The sequence below is a fragment of the Amblyomma maculatum genome, chromosome 2 (genome assembly GCF_055883805.1).
Source record: "Amblyomma maculatum isolate TAMU_Amacu chromosome 2, ASM5588380v1, whole genome shotgun sequence".
In the NCBI taxonomy this organism is placed as follows: Eukaryota; Metazoa; Arthropoda; class Arachnida; order Ixodida; family Ixodidae; genus Amblyomma; species Amblyomma maculatum.
In genome coordinates, this window is record NC_139345.1 from 89,436,420 (window position 1) to 89,458,457 (window position 22,038).

At 46.8% G+C, this 22,038-nt stretch overlaps 1 pseudogene; it reads right to left on the reverse strand.

Annotated features, from left to right (window-relative positions):
• Positions 1 to 235: 235 nt before the first annotated feature.
• The window catches only part of LOC146199220 (uncharacterized), a 70,295-nt pseudogene continuing 48,492 nt past the window's right edge, over positions 236 to 22,038 (reverse strand).

Consider the following 22,038-nt stretch of genomic DNA (forward strand, 5'->3'; position numbering starts at 1 on the left):
TTTGCGCCGCTGATATTGATGAAAGATTCAGATGCAGCAATGCGAAGGACTCTCCTGCGTCGAAAGGATTTTACCCTGACTAGACAAAAATAATCATAGTCCTGTTTTCCTTGCAACCAGATTTAGCAAGGCAAAGAGGCATATCACTGGTCTTGTGAAGTGACAGTGCAGAGTGAGGGCGGAAAGGCAGACAACGGTGGAGGAAGACGATGGAATTGAAGATGTGACTACGTACTCACACGCACAGCTCCTTAGTGTTGTGTCATGTCACTTGCTGCGTCTGTTGCTCTTGCTAGTGCTGCCTACGGAGCGTCGCGTGTGAGCCAGGCGAGAGGACTCGCGCGGACGCAGATTGCGGGAGCAAGGGCTGGGCTTCCGCATGGTCCGAAGAGAGGAGGTTGGTTGGCTTCGGAGGCGCCTGCGCAGACACCATGCAAAGGACAAAAGTGTCCTAATCTCTCATCTGACAGTCCACGGTTATTCCGACAACACCAGTAGGACGACGCGCACTGATCAGCGTTTTTTAAGGCAAAATCCCTTCTAGGCTTATTGCAAGAAATCACGGGCGCGAGATTTGTACTCAAGATCTGTCATATTACGAGAGATTTCGTGAGATGTGTGCTTTTCTAGCGTTCTTACACTCTAAATCCCACACTTGAACGCGCTCCAAGGAACGTCACGCAACAGAAGTGATGTAGAAAGTGACAGATCATTCACTGTAAACCAAATATAATTATATGTAGCACTGCATTGAACGCCGATAAGAAGCAAATGATAGTATAGAAAATGTAGGCTTTCGCCATTCTCTTCTGAAGAGAAAATTAACAGACCCTCTAATTTTATGTTGAACTACGCGAAAGTTATATTTGAAGAGAGATTATTAGCAATTGTATGCACGGCATCATCCCATCACCTAGACTAGGTGCGGTTTACGGAGAATGGACAAAGGTAAGCCGGGGGAGGGTGGGGGGGGGGGGGGGGGAGGATCCTGAGGGCAAAAATTGTTGGCTTTTAAGCCTCACTTTGAAGTTATGACTCGATAACACGGCATGTGGCCCACTGGGGCACTTCCGCAGAGAGGAATAGACGTAGGCGTGCAGTTTGCACCGCGAAACCCGTTTTCAAACTTCGAACTTGGAGGCGCCATCCGTCTTGGCAACAATGTATCAGGTTTCGACGGAGTGCATGTTGCCGCCGCATGCCGGCGCCACACGATTTTTCCCAGTGCGTTTTTGTTTACGCGACATCTCGATTCTGGGATACGGTAAAAGTAATGGCTTTAAGGTGGAACGAGCCCTATGCTCTATTTCGTAAATAAAAAGAAAAGAACGACGTGATCAATTGGTAAAAAGCTGCATCAATGAAGCTTGGGGATGCAAAAATGGCCCTGACAGACTAACAGGTGAATGCAGTGCTGTTTTTTTTCGTTTTTGTTGGTTGTCCTTCTTTTTAGCGCCGGTGTTTTATAGCATGAACCCATTCCAATTATCCCAATTCGGCGGGCTCATTCCCTTGCGTCTTACACGACCAAGTATGCGGTGTCTGCTTATCAAGGTTTTTTTATTCTTGTTCTTTTACGAGGCAGAAACTTCACGAGGCTTGCAGAGACTTATCAAGAGCAAACAAAACAAAGATTACGTTTTCTAGTGTGGTTAAGTACTTGGTTTGAAATCATCGGCATCAGAATGGAGTGAGTGATCACATAAACGAGACAAGTGAAGCAGAGTTTTGCGCGTTTCTGATCGCAATGATCTGCTCACAGGTGAAACGGAATTTATTTTGACAAGATGGTTCTTTTTTTGCGCCTAAATTATATCCGTATGTAATATCATTGAGTTACAAACAAAATGTAATAAAAATAAAATAGCATTCATGATCGCGGTCTACGTGTGCCTCAGAGCTCTTTTGGCAATACAAAAAATGTGTAAGCAGAATACATGAGCGACATTTTATTATCGCATACTTATCACACCACCTACAACCGCGAACGGAGCAGCATTTGCAAGAACAATACTGGCTCCAAATTATTTACCTAAAGTAAGGAAATTCCACTCTGGGGTTGGTCCTGCTTATATAAATTAATGCATTTCGGAAGATCATTTTTAACGGTTAGAATTCTTTAAAATTAACGACATTTTGTACTCCATGTTTGAGCATTCCCACTTCCTCTTCGCGCACGCGCACAGGCCCATAGGAGACCCTTGCCTGAACTTCATTCTGCTGCATGGGAGCGACACACCAAAGGAGGCAGTAATTGTGACCCGGTTTTTCAACGTGGCAATTTAAACTCTTCCTACTGCTTTTTATCTATCAACGACACAAGATATGTTGCTAACGGGGATGATATTTTAATTCATACCGAGACTAACTCAGATGCAGATGTAGACAATGCGCTTCAGGAGGCAACGGATGTCACTAAATCATAAGCGGAGCGTGTGGGCTTTATATGTTCAAGAGAGAAGTTGGAACCGCTTCTAGGTCACAGACGCCCGCGCGACCTACCAAGCAACGCAATATTTCTCCTCAAAGATATAATTTCCTTCGCCGGAGCCTACAAACAACAAAATGGCAACGAAGCCATGATAGTAAACAGCGACTTCAGCACCAAATTCACACAATAATGAACGTTATATGGCGCTTGTTTTGTGAAGAAGCCGGTAACTCTCGACTGACAACCCATGCAACTTTCATGCCTCGCCTACCCCCTTCCGTGCCACAATCTCAGCACAGAAGACCACAGCAAGATAAAGGAAATGAAGAGCACTCTAGGGCTACCGATATGCTCATGCATGACTGCGCTCCATCTGTCGGCGTAGTCAACCCGTTCAACAAAATGTTAGACGCGCAGAAGGTAAGACAAACATAGTGTCTGAGTGAACCCCCGCAGGGCTGTGGTGATCATGCGTGGCTCGGCTGCGCTTTGCCTGATTGAATTGGAAACCAGACAGTACAAGCACCTCTTGCTTACCTATACCTTACCTCTTACCTATACCGGGCAATATGCACCCAAACAGATATAAAGCCAAAGACTGCGCCGTCTACAATTTATTCATAAGCGCTACGGCTGGGGACACGGAACCGAATAAGTTCAATGGATATAAAATGCCCCTGACGCCAAAATAGGGGGCCGGACAGCTGCAGTAGCCGACAATGCCGGTTATGCCGAGTTTACCGCGAGAGAACTTTAACCCAGCCTCTAGCACCTGTTCCGATAAGAAGCTTGCGATAGTCAGAGCTGTAGGCCAAGCAGCATACTACACAAGGATACAAAATACAAACAACATTTGTAGTTCTCAGATAATCACAAGAAGACCACAGACCCTTCAAACAAGGCAGGCCCATTTATATCGGAGCAAGAGTGACGCGTCGTGCACCTCCCCCTTTCGCTTGCTGCTACTGTATTGTCTGAATGCCACGACACACGGCTAGTTATCTCATGAGCGCGCGCACGCGCTTTCCTGCGAACAACTGAACCAGGTTGCATCGGAAACAGCTAGATGAATGCTCCGAATGGGGGGCCCTTTTAGTGCACATTTTTCTCACACAGAACATAAACGCGAGCGCTGTAAAGATTGAGCATGTGTCCCTCAGGTCATCGCTGATGTTTAAGAGACGACGCTGCCCTTCATTGGCAGTTACAAAAAGGTACACTCTCCTTGCCTGAAACCCGACACTCCCGTCACTTCACGGGGACTCACTCAGCAAGCAGCTTTTAACACCACTCAGAAAGTGCATCATTGGCGTTGTATATGGGAAAATTCACACGCGTAGGCAGGTGGTAGTTTGCACTGATTCGCAGCGAGTTGGGTGAGATCACGAGACCACATGACATGGCCGAAAAAGCAAAATCTGTCCACTCGGAAGACTGCCTTGAGCTGAGAAGGTGAGGTTTCATTCTAACCCTGAGGGACCGTTGCATCCAGAGACATACGCGCTACTCCTAAGTAATGAAATGGGACTTGTCATTCATGTAATGTGGACTTTCACATAACGCAATTGCTTACGACTACGCGATGATGATCACATGTCATTTAACAGACGCACACGTTATAATAGGTGAGTGATCAGGCGTGTAGTAAAGTATATGTACGTCAACAAGGATATACAACGGGAAGTTGCGGCAAGCTAGCCTGATGGTGTAAACATCGAGCTAGCTCATGAACCCCCTCGTTGCCAGGGACGGCAACATGCGCTGGGATCCAGAGTAACGTAATTTTCCTCGCAGTTTGTCGCTGGTGCAAAATTTTCGCCGCCGCGGGCGATATTCTGCCTGGATTAAAATTTTTTTACAATGAAATTTGCTTCTGTACCGACACATTGTGGGCGATTCCTCTACCCGAGGGATGCGCACGACAAACACACAGTGAGCCGTATGATAAACATCTTAAAATCTCACAGGGATCGGGGATCGTCGAAGTCGGTGTCGTCGTCCGGGTGGCTGCGGATAGTTGAGCGCGCCGGAACGAAGAGCCAGGGACCAAGGAGCCAGAGACCAAGGGAGGGCGAGACGGCGGCGCGTGCCTTCTTTTATAGCCCCCTCGCGCGGGACCGGTTATCCCCGCGCGAGCGGGGAGAGAGAAACAGGCACGCGCGCAGGGAGCATTGGGAAGTGGCACGGCCTTCGAATGCGCGGCGCGCCACGAGCCCTACAACATTTATACCGCAACTTTCTCAAACACTGCAACAGAGTTGATGGCTGCAGAAATTTTGGAAAAAACAACGGGTGCTATAGATTTCTTTATATCCCGTTTCTTCGCTTAGGAAAAACAGAGCAGGAAACCTATTCTTTGCTCTGAATAAAAACCAATCAAAGACTAGTTTCAGAAGATCAGCATTAACACTCTACTTCAAACACATCTGATGGATGGTTGCGATATAGGTCCAGTGACTAGTCTGTACAAAGCGAAAGACGGGAAAAGGAAGAAATCGTGCCGAGTTTAAATAGCACTCGAAATTCTCTATGCACATTTCGGTGACAAATTCGTTTATATTGAATGTGCCTGCCTTAATTGGGAATGGGAAACAAAGAAAAGGCCCGTGTTCTCCCGCTGCGTTCACGACAAATCGAGCCCTCTGGAATAGATATAATGAGACGGTAGGACACAGTTCTGCTCTCGACGCATTAGCTGGGCATGTATAACTAAGTGCTGTTTTCTTCGAAGAACGACGAGGGTTGAAGGGCCCGCTAAGACTCGTTAACTTCTTGCCGGGATCTCTGGTGTTTCTTTACTACTCTTTATGAGACGCACTCAGGCGCTATCGTTTGTCACGAAATTAGAGGAGCTCTTGTCGTAACAAGACTACGCGCATACAGTTTGTTTATATGTATATTATGCTTGACCTCGCATTTACCAAGGGTATAGCGTGCGTGGACCTGAATTGAATTGCCCATGCATAAAAGAAACATTTTGCTGCTTTAAGAGTCGACGGTAGCGTGCTGACGGATAGAACCACCCGGTTCGAAGACGCGCAAGTAATGGCTGTGACAACCGACGAAAATTTCGATGGCATCACAGCGTGCGGTTTTTCTGTTGTTTGTTGAGAACGACATTTATAGCGTGGAAACGAAGGCCTGTTACGATGTAACGCAATAGGCTTGTCTTGTCTTTCTATAACAGATAATTTTACCTTAACGCGAATGTAAAGAAACTCCTTTGAAGGCTAAAAAAAATTTCAGCGAAGATGCATGATGGCCAGTTGAGGCTGGCACAAATTTTAAGGTCTTAACCGCAGTATGAAGTGCTATTCGTAGAGATTCAATGTAGCTAATCCTTTAGAGAGAACGGGAAAATGACGCTACTAAAATTCAGTTTAATGCTACAAACGCGGTTGAAACATGCATCTTACGCTAAGTGTTTGCCTGTAAAGAGTGCAGCTCTGCAAGTACAGTCTTACTGCGGAGAAGCCAACAACAAGCGCGAATCATGTGGTAAGCTAATTGGTAATTGGTTCACAGGAAGGGAAAGGCGCAGTATCTGTCACACTTGCTCTGTGGACACCTGAACCGCGCCGTAAGGGAAGGGGTTAAGGTAGGAGTGAAAGTGGAAACAGAGAAAGAGGAGCCGTCGTGGGGGGCTACGGAGTCATTTCGACCACCTGGGGATATTTAACGTGCGCTGACATCGCACAGCAGACGGAAGCCACTTCCTTTCGCCTCCATCGAAACGCAGCCGCCGTGGTCGGGTTCGAACCCGGGAACTCCGGCACAGTAGTCGGGCGTCTTACCCCTGCACCACCCCGGCGGGGCACAAGCGTAAATTACCGGATATCAATGCCGACGGGAAGCAACCATAATATATCAATGCCTGTATTCTTTGGACAACGCTGATATTACCGAAGGTAACTATATGCTGTATTGTAAAACATTTTGCAAGACACTTGAGTTTCACAACGGCGATCAGCAGCAAAGTCGGTGGCTGTCCTGCTGGATGGTCGGGAAGAGATCGTCTCCTTTCGTCGCCTGTCAAACCCGCATACGCAGAGATACCTCCCCAGGACCTCCCCTCGGATGTTGCTGAATTATATACGTACCTGCCTGCCGCCGAGGCACCTCCATCCCTGCCCCGTCGGCACGTACATTTCACCGTTCCCTCTAGGCGGGGGTCTCTGTAGGACACAGCTTCGCTGTAAAGCGGAAAGAAAATAAAGTTGAACGGCGTGTTCTCGGTGCGCACGTACGGCACGGGCTGTTTGGTTCCAGAAGCCTTTCACGCTGGTCGATTTGTTATGGTGGACCGCTGTGACTCCGCAAATTCCGTACAGGTACACAAACGAAAATTTTGAAGTCGTCCGTTAAAAGCGAAGAACTCGATCTACATGCTTCGAGAATTCTGACCTGTGTGGCGGATTAAGCTGTTACAATTGGGTAAGGCTTCTTGGCTCCCTCAGTTTTCATTCTACCCTTAGCAGACGGCATAAGCTAAAGAAAGCGCAGAGTTCAAGCAGGCAATCGGACAACTTGCCGCTTTCTGTCTACTTAGTATTAAGCGGAGTGATCTTGTGAAGACATTGCGCTTGCATCGGGCTTTCGTTTTAATGTCGAGCTCTCAGAGCCACAAATATGAAACGATTGTATCAAAATATTCTTTGCATCATTTACAAAAACCCCTATAAAGATTACTTTGTGTTTCTTCACACATTAAAAGCTTTTTTGTATTTGCCATTGAATAGTGATAACATTTAATCTAAGAAATGCACAGAGCATGGGCGTTACCTTTTTTTTTAAATCCGCTTATTTACGATGAGTTTGTGCGACTAAATCCATCTATATATTAAACCCCAGGAAACAAAATATACCCAAAAATGAAATTTCACAGAATGCACTTTGGTGAATCTTTAAGCGAGCAGGAAAATAGAGATCCAGTAGTTGCATAATGGCTCAGTGCAACATAAAGAGATGTTTCATTTATAGGTTAAATATGGGTACTATACAAAACAATGGTAAGTATAATCTGTGCTACACACAGAATAACCTACTGCAACAGTTAATGCGCGTTGCTTAAGAGTTTAAAAGAGCTGCACGAGCATTTTTCCCAACGGAAGCTTGATGCACGGCCTTCATTGCACCGCTTGCACACATCCACGTGGCAACTGTGGTGACGTAGGTTGTGTAACATAGATTTAACGCCTCGTGTCAGCAGAAGTCTTTCCAGGCAGGTATTTGTTTTAGGGCGATAAATCTAACTCTTTTATGTACAACTTTGAAGGCCCTCTCGCTGGCCGAGTTGACATTCAAACAAGAGGACAGTACTTGTTAGCCACGTGACGCACCTCGCGTCAGCTGCTCGGTTTGTCGCTGTGAGGAGTACGACTGAGGTCAGTGCGCACTTTCGCGTCGTAGCTGCAACTGCAGCTGGCCTGAACCACGCAATATGATACGAAACATGGCGCCTCGTCACGTGATAATGCCGTTTCTCGTGAATATAAGGCGCGCGCTGCCTGAGTTCTGCCAGAGTCCTTCAAAAAGCATTGAAGGACACTGGTTCAGCGGAAAGCAATGGAGGTGGAGCCACGTGCGGGTACAATCTGTGACGATTCATAGCAACGGCTGGGTGGCTTTTGACGAACCTAACCACAGAGAACAGCACGAAGCAGAGTTAGAGAGCAAAACAGCGGGCTTGAGTCGCTGCTGAAATGAAGGAAGAACGGACCTATTACTGGGGTTTCTGGGCAAGCAAAATCTGACCACCTTGAGCAATAAGGATTAATATCCGAGCCAAAGCCTGTCTAACCGTATTAACCGAGTCATCGATCCACACGCTAAGTTCACGTGGGTTTAATCCTAGCAGTTGTTTTATTTCCTTGACTGTATAACTCTGCGACGTGTTTCACGTAAGGCAGGTCTGGCTTGTGCAAGAAACGAAGACTATAACCCTGCCACACGCATATCTATTGATGTTTAGGCACGCTGCCCATCTACCACACAAGTACAACTCGGCCACTGGAAGCATGTGCAAGTGAGGATAAGAGAATGCGCGATGGAGCTGACGAGCATATGTTGGAACGCAACAAAGGTGGCATCATAGAAATGCGCTTTCCAGAGTGATGAAAGGCCAAGCTTTCAAGAAGTCTTCTTTAAGTGATCTCTCGAGGACATTGTGCACTCATAACCTTAAAACCTTTATTCCTCTCACAGTGTCGTCTCTATAAATGCACGCCTAAGTGCCCAACGCTTTAGCATCACCGCGTTCTTCACGTCTGCATCTCGCATAGGTCCTCCTCTATTCACGTTCAACCAAAGTTCATTTGTGACGTACGGGCAGTGTGCGCGTCTCACAATAATAATACAGAGATTTGGATTCCCACTTCATTCATACAAACCCATTCTTATTTTCATGCCAATAACTTTTATTCGGTGATAGGAACAATCTTGAGAATTAAGAGGTAGGTAGAAATATGTTTCCCTATTCATGAATTTATACGGCCCAGTTATTTCTTCGCGATGTGGAGGGATGAAAAAAATAAGGTTGAAAGGAAGTCGTTAAAGACATTCCTGCAGTGAGATCAAAAGGCCGCATAACATGGCAAGAGTGGAAATGTTGCCTACACAGGTAGGGCTCAGGAGATCAGTACTTCTGTGACATATGCCTAATGTATGGCCTATGCAAGACCCAACTTTGTCAACACGAGCATCAAAACATAATTTTCCCTATTCTGGAATTAACGTAGAGCGAAATCGATGCGGTACGTCTTTATGCAGACCATAAGAAGTATACATTATCTCGAGTACCGATTACATAGCTGCGAACAAAGTCAGAATAAGGACTTTGCTTCGTTCGAAATCTGTCCCAAGAATTGCCTATAGAAAATAGGGCGTATTACGAATGAATTCTCGGTATTATTGATGAGATAGTAGCCCATGAATGAGCTCTCTGAACATTATTTTTGAGAGAAACAAGAGCACACGTTGATAAAGCATCACAGCACGCTCCGAACACTTCTGGTTGTGCTTGCATACCTCTTTTTGTTTCTGGTCAAGCATACTTATCCTTGATAAGAAATCTCGTAGGAATGCAAACTCAAAACTAAACATCGCTGAAAAAAATAGTTGTGGTTTAACTCTGGTTAAACCTAGTTGAATTGCGATAGCAACGGCGGAGGCTTCTTTTGCCTGCTACATTATTCACCTATCACGCCCTATCGGTGCAAGGTGCTACATTATTGGGGACACTTAAGCTCATCTTTTAAGAGTATGACGGGAGAGCATAAGGTATACCAGCTCATATATAAATGACAAGGGTTCAGTGCTGCTGAACAGCATGTGGAGCGAAAGCATTGGCTGTGGGTTACCGAGCGTTCTTAGTCTTCTTCGTCTTCTCTTTCGTCGTCTTCTTCGTCTTTGTCTTCATTGTTTCCTTCGTCATCTCTTTCTTCTTCGTCCTAGTCTTCTTCTTCTTTTTTGTCTTCGTCTTCTTCGCGGCTGTTCAAGTTGAAACGTGGTCTTTGCCGGGACTTCGTCACGGGCCGAAACCTGGCGTAGTATTGCTATCGCAATAAATAGACATTTGAGCTGATGACACACGCCACTGCGTGCTTATGGTTATCTAAAGTCGTCAAACTATCTTGTCGTAAGGAGACACCTGCTGACCGAAGGGTGAATACGGCATTGCTGGCAGTAGCGTTTAAGTTTGTCTGTTGCAAGCACCTTAGATGGCGCGACGGCCAGGCATCCAGTGACGAAGGCGGGCGTGCTCTGATAGTCTGGATGATCCCACCCTCCGGCACAGGGTGGCGCCGGAGGGGGCCACTTGAGCGTGCCACTGCCGACTAGGATGGAGGCCGGCTGCGATGGCACCGAGCCCCGTCCTAGCTCGTCACCAAGCCGCAGAGGCGGCGAGCGCCGGTACAGTGAGTTTCAATTCTGCGGTTCGCTTTTTTTACTGTACTGACTGTAAAGCTGACGTTATTTGCGGTGTACACTAACGCATTATGATTGTTTTGTGATGCAACAACAAGCATATTTCAACTTGTTATCTTATTATAAGTGAGATGAATGACCTAAGCTTTTCTAAGACTCCACAGTAGTGCTCATTTAAAGTTATCCTTGGTGCATAAATTCTTTCACAGCTGCTTCAGCTCCCGCACCTCCAACGGCCTCTTCTTGGCCTTGTCGGTGGTCCGGCTCACTTTGTCCCGCTGGAACTGGACGCCAGTGAATATGCGTACGTTAAAGGGCCACTGTCCAGGGAAGGCCCTTTTAAGCAAAGGAGCCCAGTGTTTCGATCAGGTACCGGAGATAGTCTGTGCAAAATGCTACAGTGACACGCGCACCGCAAAGCATCGAAAATGCAATTCAAAGCTCTCTCATGTTCTCCTCTGGGAAGCCAGCTTCCCCGTTTCCTGCGCTGGCGCGACGGGCCACAGCAATGACGTACGTACCGGGAACGATGTCCATTGGTCCGTCTCGCTGACTGACGGGAGAAGGATGGGTGTCTACCGCTCGCAGCGCGCTTTTCCCTCGCCACGACCAGAATATCCAGCGGCGCGCGCTCCCTCGGCCGTTTTTTTTTTCTTTTTTTTTTCGCGTTCGCGGAGTGCCACGCCCCACCTCCCGCCAAACGCGGAGCAGGAAGGGGAATTTGTCTTGTGGAGGCTAGACGACCCCGGGCAGGAGAGTGAAAAACCTTTGGGAGGGAACGGAAGGAGAGCAGCATCACAGAATCGGGTGATTGCGGTGGCTGTAACTGCGTTATTAGTTACTCTTTTCAAAAACATTTTGCGGCCTTGCGTTCTCGGGGCGAAGTCTCACAGTCACCGGGAAGAAAATATTTTCGACCGGAGGGTGGAGTGGGCCTTTAAGAATGAAGAGCGAGCAGCCCACGGCGACGAAGATACCGAGTGCGGTCGAGTAGCCGCCCTGCTGCAATGCCATTGCCTCCGCCAGGCTGGGTTCACCGGGAGTCATGACACCGCGAGTCGTGACACCGCCTCGGGCGCGATCCTGCTCACTGGGAACGAGGGAGACACATGTGCTCCATGTCAAAAAGTGAACTCTTAAGTGTTTTTTTTGTAATATTTACGTTAAAAAGAAAGAGATGCCGTAGTTGAAGGCTCGAAAGTTTCGATCACCCGGTGTTCTTTAACGTGCGCTGACATAGCACAATACATGCGTGCTTTGCTTTTCGCTCCCATTCGAAAGCGGCCTCCACGTCCGGGATCCAACTCGCATCCTTGGAATCAGCATTCGTGCGCTATAACCAATAAGCGACAGTGGCACGGGACAAATCACCTTTAAAGAATGCCAGTTTAGATATCGGCTGACAAGTTTACCTCCCTGCCTTCTCTTGTTTCATGGATAGCGTTCCAGTAGAAAATGCGCGCACGCGAAAACATTTCGTCATGTTTCGGGCGCCTTTTTGCCCTGACTGTATGTTATGCACGTGCGTAAAGTAAAGATGCTGAAAAACTTCATCGCAACACGTAAGTCACGAACTCCAATATTCCGTTCTCAATCTAAACTCAAAACTTGAGTCGACTCAGCACTCTTCTCTGATACTTCCCTGCTGCTGCTGACAATACCAGGCCGACCGTATAGGCAGCCAGCCTGACAAATATTTCTTTTTGGCGATGTTGTTAACAGTGGCTATCTGAAAAATTGGAGGACTCTGAAACTTCGCCTTTGAGGACATTACGCTATAGCGTTATCAGCTTCTGCATGTGGCTGCTCTTGCTGGTCCATGTTCACAAACAAAGCTACTCGTTATTTACTAAATCCTTATTTTTGTGATTGTTTTATCTCATAAATACTGACTATTAGCATGCATTCATAAGCTTCCAAAATATATGTGAGGCCACTCGAGATAAATATACAGCCCTGCTTTAACCTAGTCGCAGGAGACAGCCTACGTGTAAAGTTATAGCGGATATGACTTCAGGCCCCGGCGTCCGGGTTGGTTTGATTCCCATCTGTCGCTTCCATGTGGCAGGAGCTGTCCACCTACCAACTCGGCCTTTTTATGTGGCCTCATGGTATCCACAACCCGCTGAATAATTAGTACGTGGTCATGTGACCACCCGTCAGTGTCATGTCCGTGAGTTTTTGCTCACAACGCCATCGCTAACGCCGGATTTGGTGGAGTAATAGACTCTAACACTGTCGCGTTAAAATTTTCTGGTTAGCGTGACGACCCTGATAAATCTTAAACGTTTTCTGAAATTCGACATGACAGCGGTATGGTTTTTCCTGGGCGCCTTTTTCGTCACGCGCCCCGCCGCTAGTGGTGAGTGGTCCGCCACATGAATTTCAGTCGACGATGGAGTGCGGCAGCGCTGGCGTGGGCGACGGTGCCATGGGAGGCGGTGGAGGGGGCACCTCGTGCACCACGCCGTCGTAGCTAGCCGCGTCGTCAAAGTCGTTGAGCAAGTAGTGCGCCCGAGGCACGTCGCCATCACCCGCGCGGTGCAGCTTGGGTATGAGCTGCGTCCACACCGATAGCAAATGTGCGTGGTAGTGGTCGCGCACCTTAGATTTGGTGCCGGCGCCAGGAACGAGTGGAAGAGAAAGGGCAAGCTGCTTGACGGTATTCACAATAAAGCGCGCTGTGCGGGTCTTGTCAACTGAAAGGCGTCTATTGAACTCAAGCGCACAAATCACGATAGGGTAAGAAGTAAGATATTTGTATGTCAGATAGGTCTACTTCTCAGTAGAGCTTTATTAGCTGATCAAACCTGGCATGTACACATGAGACAATAGACTTTAAAATAAAGTGATAGTTGTATGAATGAACGCTGAAATGAGAGAGAGAGAGAGAGAGAGAGAGAGTGATTAATAAGGGAGTTGTTGAAAGAAGGAACCAAAGAAGCAAATAAGTGCATGACAAGTAGGCATCGGGTCTGGAGGTGGCCGACAATGCAACAGCGTGACATTGAAATGCCGAACTGCCATAAACATATGAGGCGACAACAGCTGCAGTTGTGCTATTTTTGCAAAGGTTATTGAAATGCTACCGTTCTATTTAAGATATATATTTTTATTGTGCTTGCTTTCTTGCAGAATGTTATAATACTCTGCATGCATTGAAGTGCGTGGTATAGGGTACACAGTATTTGGCCATTTGAGAAGTATGTATTGTTAAATACAAATACGTTGTTCTCACCTTCAGTATTGCATTTCTCGTTGATATATATATATATATATATATATATATATATATATATATATATATATATATATATATATATATATATATTGTCACGTCTCGACAGAACGCCAAGGAGGGTCGAAATATAAGACGGTTTTATTATTGGCCTAGAACGAGTCTTGCGATCAAGCTTCCTCCTTCTTCTTTCAGCTCGCGCTTGTGTTGCCATAGTCATCATCTTTTGCGTCGTCTTCTATGCGGCATTTGCCCCCCTCCTTAGGAAGCATCGTCCCGAAGAGAACAAAAGGAAGTAGGAGGTTAAGGTCAGACTGAGTGGTATGGCTTCATACGCACGACGTGGACGACGTCAGCTTGGTGCTGGCGTCGCTTTGATGTCGACACCCCGTCTGGCATCACCTCATAAGTGACGTCGGTTGAACGTCGCTGAACAACATAGGGTCCAAAGTATCGTCGCAATAGTTTTTCGTAGAGTCCACGGCGGCGAATAGGTGTCCAGACCCACACTTTGTCGCCAGGTTCGTACAATACATGCCGGTGTCTCTGATTGTAGCGTCGTGCATCATGCTCCTGCTGATTTTTGATCCGCACACGAGCTAGTTGGCGAGCTTCCTCTGCACGCTGAGCGAATTCCTCGGCGTCCTGATCGAGATCATCGGTGTCGGCATTCGGGAGCAACATTGCATCCAGCATAGTTGTTACTGGTCTCCCGTGAAGGAGGCTGAATGGTGTCATGCGAGTGGTGTCTTGGCGGGCCGTATTGTAGGCGAACGTGACGTAGGGAAGTATTTCGTCCCAATTCTTGTGGTTCGCGTCGACGTACATGCAAAGCATGTCTGCGAGGGTCTTATTGAGGCGTTCCGTCAACCCATTGGTCTGAGGGTGATAGGCAGTAGTTTTACGGAGACTGGTACCACTGAGGCGAAGAACGATTTCCAAAAGTTCGGCCGTAAATGTAGTTCCTCGGTCAGTTATAATAAGTGCCGGAGCGCCATGCCTCAGGACAATGTTCTCAACGAAGAACCTAGCTGCTTCGGCGGCGGTACCCCTTGGCAGAGCCTTGGACTCCGCGTAGCGGGTCAGATAATCAGTGGCGACAATTATCCATTTATTCCCGGCTGTAGACGTCGGAAACGGTCCCAGGAGGTCCATGCAAATTTGCTTAAAAGGTGTCGCTGGCACTTGAAGAGGGTGGAGTAGGCCAGCTGGTTTTACAGGGGGTAATTTACGGCGCTGGCAGTCAATGCACGTACGTACATAGCGTTTCACTGTCGCCGGCAGTTTTGGTCAGTAGTATCCGTGCTGTACTCTAGCCAACGTGCGAGTGTAGCCACGGTGACCGGCGGTTGGCTCGTCGTGGCACGCTTGCAAAACTTCAGTGCGGAGAACCGATGGGACGACGAGCAGATGACTGTTTCCCCCAGGACGGAAGTTCTTCTTGTAAAGTACGTTGTTGCGAATAAAGAATGAAGGGATTACTCGGGCGAAAATCTTCGGAACAACCGTAGTTCGCTTCTCCAAGAAATCAATAAGAGGGAGCAATTCCTGATCCTCTCGCTGCTGTTGGGAAAGCGTTGCGTCATCTATGACACCTAAAAACGCAGTGTCTTCATCGGTCATAGTGGAAGGTTCGACCGGCGCTCGCGAAAGGCAATCTGCATCTGTGTGCTTCTTTCCAGATTTGTAAATAACTGCCATGTCAAATTCTTGTAATCGAAGGCTCCAACGCGCGAGTCTCCCTGAAGGGTCCTTTAAGTTCGTCAGCCAACAAGGTGTTCGGCCGGATACTGAAAAGCTCTTCGCAGTCGCCAAGTTCTCCTTAAGACTCCTAAGACACCATAAGACTCCTTCCGGCAGTCCACAGCGGATCCCAGACATCGAAACTCCTGTCCATCGCACTAGCCGCCGCCTTCTAGGCCTAGCCCCAGAGTACAGCCATCTTCCGAACGACTCTTCTTCAAACGCCCAAGTTCTTCAGGTCCCCCAAGCCATGGCACATACCAACCTTACGCCGGTGACTCTTCAGAACACCAAGGTACCAGAGTGCTTTCGCGGGGACGCGTTTCAAGATGTCGAGGACTGGCTTGACCAGTTTGAGCGAGTGGCCAAAATCAATCAATGGAGCGCAGACCAGAAGCTGTCCAATGTTTATTTTGCCCTTCAGGATAATGCTAGAACGTGATTTGAAAACCACGAGACCAGCTTATCCACATGGAATGACTTCCGCCGCCAGCTGGTAGATACTTTTGCGAGAACGGATCGACGAGACAATGCGCTGCGCCTGCTTGAAGTGCGCATCCAGAAGCCGAATGAGAGCGTGGCTATGTTTGCGGAAGACATGGCTCGCCTTTTTCGCTGTGCCGACCCTGATATGAGTGAACCAAAGAAGCTACGGCATCTCATGCATGGCGTCAAAGAACAGGTGTTTGCCGGCTTGGTCCGCAACCCCCCTAAAACCGTGAGTGAGTTCGTTAAGGACGCTACGGCTATCGAACGAGCCCTCCAAGACCGGTGCCGCCAGTACAACCGACCGGTCAACTGTGCCCCGACGACTGCGGCGGCGCTGACTGCAACAGATACGATCACTCTTCGAGACATCATTAGAGGGATTGTTCTTGAGGAGCTGCAGCGAATTACGACTACGAGGGCTCAGTCGTCAGGGGTCCTCATGGAAACAGTGAGGAATGAAATTCGGTACGCCCTATCACCGTCTACACCATGCAACGAGTCTCATCCAGTCGACAACGCAGCACCCCTTTCCGAACCATATACCACGCTCCAAAACCGATCAGCTGCACGGCCAACATTCCTGCACCTTACCTCGAGCCGCAGCCCGAGAGCTATGCTGCGGTCCTTCGTCGCCCACCTCCAGACCACGCCCCACCGAGCTCGCCGAACCGTCAGGACATTCGGTTCCTCCAGGGGCCTCAGCGGGCGCCTCCCAGGCGCTCTCAACTGCGCCGAACTGACAATGTTAAGACATTCGCAGCTGTCTTGAATATCTCGTTATTGAATGCAAATATTATTGCTATAATGCAATCAGCGCCCCTGATGTCACCTCGTGTTTTGCGCTGCTAACTTGCCTTTTTTTTTCATATGGCCATCCACGTGCACATTAGAGCAGAACGCAGAGGACACAAATCTTATAGAATACAGATGCACTATCAGGTCTAAAATTATTCCTTTACAAGAAATGTTGCGACATATATTAAAAACATAAACAATGAACAGTACAAGAAAAATAGAAGAAGAGACTGGCTACGCAGCAAGTAGCGGCAACCGTCGCCGGGCCAGCACACGTGAAAGCAAGATATCCTTTTGCACCAGTGTCAGATACAGAATCTGGCCCCACAAAGTGAAGTCACTGTTTGAATATAACTTTGGTCGAGGCATAGCATACACATAAGCCTAACGTTCGCGTACTATATGCGCATATTTGGTAATTGTTTTTCAGTTTTGGCCTCTTGAAGCGTCTGTGTCCAAGTTTTCTGTTTATATGTCGACATATATACATCTTCCCGCACGTGGCGGAAAACGTTCGGTTGCAAGTAGCACCTCCTGCGCTCTTATTTCTAACCTTCTTGCGGACTGATCCTATGTTTTGTTGTTGTTGTTGTTTTTTTTTGGATGCTATAAACCAATCTACCCACCATTCAATGCATTTGAAACTCCTCTGCAACTTTCGAACCAGCATTACTTTCTTATCGCAAAAAGAAGTTATTACCAGCTGTGTAAACCGCCTCCAGCAGCGCGCTGTGAACTGATGCAGAGCAGAAATACGATGGTCATCGCTTACGTGGCATTGACGTGGCTCGAAGCCCAGTCGGACATGTGTTGTATTACCGAGCAATATTAGCTTAAATGGAAGTGGAGCGTCGGTGTGAGTTCTTCTGGATGTTTTCTTGTATTTTTTGTTCATTCGGTTACCATTTGTTTATATATATATATAAAGACGTGTATTTTAACTGTCAGTGGGTCGTAAATGTGAGTTAAATAACAAAGTTTTGGCCATAAAAATCAGCCCCTGGCAACCACTCACACTCTGAGCTAGAATACCTCCATTGAATAGCATCTATAAACACAATGAGGTTTTTACTCAACCTTAAAACGTACCCACCACATACTCCCCCCCCCCCCCCCGGTAAAAAAAAGAAGGCACGAAAACCAAAGAAAAACCACACGGCTAAGGAACTTTCTGATGAATCTTGTGCGTTGGTTAAAGTGCCTTGTGGTCGTCACTGATTTGTGCTTGGGTAACATTAGGGCTCTAGTTGCGTTTTAATTAATTATTACCCTGCGCGTGTGGAAAAATAGGAAAAGTAACTGAAGAATGAAGATATTTGACTGAATTGGAAGCTTCGCAAAGCGCGGTAAACTAGACGCGCCAGCAACTGTGACAGCAAGCGTGTTCAGTGGTATTTTATTTTTTTATTTTTTTTTTTTGTTTCATTTTCCTACTGCAATAAGTCTTGACTCCGGTCTGAGAACAGCACGTTTCGAGTATTTATTCGACTTTCTCTGCTAGGATGCCGTATGAGGTACATTAATTCTTTTATGTGATGTTTCAGCATCGATAGGAAAGATGGTGCTTGATATTTGAGCTCGGACCTGTCATTGATGCGTCCTCTGAAGTTGGGAACCTCCGAGAGGGGGCTCATTGTAGCGTTCACTAGAATAATTCTGTTAACTGCAACGGGTACGTACCAGAGCTGCAGCGGCTCGACCGACGCGCGCTACTAAAAATCTGCTTCTTCTCTTTTTAGTGACAAATGCCCATGGCACCGAAAAGCACACTCTCTCCACTCTTCTTAATCCTGACGCTAAGTCGTGCAAACGCCTCCCACGATATCAACCCGCTTGGCTGCGGAGTTGTACTCCTGATTGACCCTCGGCTAGCACTAGGTCGGGAGTTAGCTGATGAGTCGGATGGACTCGAGTTTTTTTAGAGGACAGTCCTCGCCCATTTTCGCTTCTCAGGAATTTTCACGGCGATACTAACGCTTGTTGCAGCTGTAAGACACTATTATTTTCAGCATATGCAGCACACTCACCTTTTCCCAAGAGCACAATCCCCCGTGATCCCTCTCTACTGGGATGGGCTGTAACCACGGGCTGTGATATTGATGGTGTGATCGTCCGCGTCTGAGAATGCCTAACGGCAGCTCTGCTTGCAACCATATGAAAGCGTTTTAGAACGCAGCTCTTACACTGCACTTCGGCGGTTCAGCAGCAACGCCTTTATTGCCATTACCGGTGTAAACGAGCGAGAGAGTCCCAAATCACGAGGAGCCACGATACAGTCACGAGCAAAAGAAAATTTCTCAGAAGTTTAGGAAGGAGGATTACGAGCAGAAGAATCACGAGCCGCTCGCCAGTGGTTCTTCGTTCACTCCTGAGAAATCCTCATAAACAGTCATAAACATTTGTAACTACGCATACATAAGAACAACTCAAATTCGTCGCTTCATTATTCTGCAAAAGCGCTTAAATAGTTGTGCTCAACCTTCGCATTAAGATATATAGCAATATTCCTTATAATTTTTTAAATCTCAAAAATTTTTCAGACAGCGGTTTTGTATGAAAGGATTGAGAAATTAACCTCCAGACTGTGCTGTTTTTCTGGTTCCGAGTTGTCACCTCCGCGAATTAGTAACATATGCGATATTATTTCACCGAATCCTATTTGTAAGTAGAACGTTTCAGTTGAAATGTGGCAAGTCCTCTTCTTCTATATGCTCTTTTAGCGATGTTTACTGCGCACGCCTGCTGCACTCGAATTGCAGGCCATGAGTTGAATTAATTGTTTTTTCACGCACCTGGTTTTCTCTCGATAGGGTTCGTTTTGTCTCCCTATTAGGCGTACATGCTTCGTTAGTGAACAAAGGCAGTCCTTGAACAAAATTCAGTTGCTAGTCAACACCGTGTTATCTCACTTCTACCCTGCTTGTCCGTGATATTCGCGCTGTTAAATCATGTCTCATTCGTACCTGATAAGCCACCCTTCAGCACCCTGTTGTACTGCGCTTCGTCGGACAATACCTGAAAACTGAAAACAGGAGACTAAATCCGGCGCGGTGAGCGGAAATTGTAGAGGGCTCAGTACGAACACTGCGGAGATATTTTCAGCTGAGCCCCAATTTCACGCAGATATTCAGTCTCTAATCCACGAGCGTTCTGAGGCACGAGATGATGAGGAGTAAAATAAACGCACAGAAGCAGTTTCCACCGGTTCAGAGGCTTTTAAGAAAGAAAAATACACAAAATGTGAGATATCACTCCAGCTTTATTGCCCGTAAATCCCGGTCCACGAGCTGTTAATAAATAACTCAAGCGCCGAGCCATTAGAGACTGATAGTCATGAAATTCTAAAACCGGCGCGATGCTCTCGAGCTCCGGTTGCATGAAGTGTCAGATATCAGCGCTCAAAAAAGAAAAAGGAAAAATGCGCAACTATCTGACCTACGCGCGCTGCGTTGTGCGGAAGAGACTGATTAGTAAGGCGACCCCGAGCTCGCGGAATAGATGAACACGAAAAATGTGCTGAAAGAAAGCCGCAGGCATGGTTTTCTCATGCCATGGAAATCTAGCGTGTGAAGCGTAGTACTCTGCTTTGAAAAGCAATGTGTTTCTACTTGTAATTTATACATATTTTACTTTGAAATGCGGAATGAGCTTCCACGCAAAGGTTTCCAATGCTCATGTGGGTCAAAAGGTCTTCTGTACACCGTTGGTTCGACTCACGAGAATTTCATCTGAAATAAAGCAAAATTAGTTTTATACGCCACAGAGTCAACAACGACGGGAGTTAGAAGATATACAGGAAGAACGGAGCGTTACTCCTGTCTCACACCGACGCCTTCCCGGGGTCACCAGGTTTTATCGCCAGTAAGGTCCGTTTAACTTCCACTGTAACCTCCACTCCATTCACTGTTATTAGAATTGAGTTCTACTGTACGGTCTCTGTCGCGTTAAAGGCGGTAGAAGAGGACGTTGTGTTTTTTTTTTTGTTTTTGTTTTTGTTTTGTGAGAGGCCTGTACGGGTTCGGGCACCGTTCACGGTGCCTTTGACCAATTTTTGGCGGCTTGCCTTGCGCAGCGGCTGCTGCTGATGCATATCGCGTCGTCTATATCACAGAAAAGAAAAGGGCTAGACCAACATGACTGAATGCGATACATTTGGTTCAGTTCAACGCATTGAAATCAATCACTACAGAGTAAACCGGGCCGATGTTCCTTGGTGCGCATGAACTAACAGAAACATAATTCTCAATATCTGTCGAGGAAAGTAAAGGTTTCTGGAAACCACATACCTCCCATCTCGCCCACTTCGCGCCTCCCCTTTCTTTTATCTGTACTTATCACGCGCATGTACATGAGACATCATGTGATTAACCACAGCATGCATCGGTAATAATGAGTGGTGGACAATGTAATTCATCAACTTTAATAATAGAAGAGGCAAAAAGAAAACGCCATATTCAAAACTGTAAAATCTTGATGTTTTGTTGTCATCATAATGCATTTGTTCTCATTCGCTGCCTGCGACGAGCTTTCTCCGAAAATGCATGTTTGTACTTGTGAGTAACTGTAAGGCTTTCATGCTTTTTATCTCTTTTGAAATCAACATCTGTTTCGTGCCGACACTGCTTTTTCTGTTTCGGAACTGTGTGATGCAAATTTTGCGCCGCATTTCATCTTCTGTAATCACTCGATCATCCCGGTTTGCCATTTGTTTCACCAGAAATAAATAAATATGCAATAATAAACTGAGATGATTTGATATCGATGACGTCGTTTTCCCTTCCATACATATTTGCAACACCTCTTCTACTTCACTGGAAGCTACGATGCTCGCTTCGCAGTGGGAAACGTTTGAGCGCCTCAGTCTATTTATAAAGGCGAAAGCCTTTAAAGCCTCGTCGTTGTCGTCAGAAGGTTGTCAGAAGAGGTGTCACGATTTCGCGGAGGAGAGTTAAAAAGAGATTAATTAACCTTGTCTCCACCGGGAATCGAACCTCCATCCCTTGGATCTCCTTCTCATCGCTTTACCAACTGCGCCACGCACCGGATTTTTTGTTTTTTCTGACATGGCATTTATTATACAGAAAGGATTATGTACACAGAATACTTACAATTCCTTCAGCCATTGCTGAGATGCACAACAGAAGACACAACTTTTTAAAAGGCAGGCAAAAATAAGCACCGTGTCACCAGCGGAAACCAATCAGGTTGAAAGTCATTGTCATCATAAGTGTCGTTCAGTTGCAACATCATACTGCTAAAATGGAGTCTAGGTGGAACAACAGGTTCAGCGTTGCGATCCGACATGCGTGTCTTCCACAAGCTATGAAGTCCAATAAGGAAAAACATGTCATATGGTTCGTAATCAGATTGTGTAACAGCAAGATACCGCACACTGTACGAATTTAGAACAGTCTTT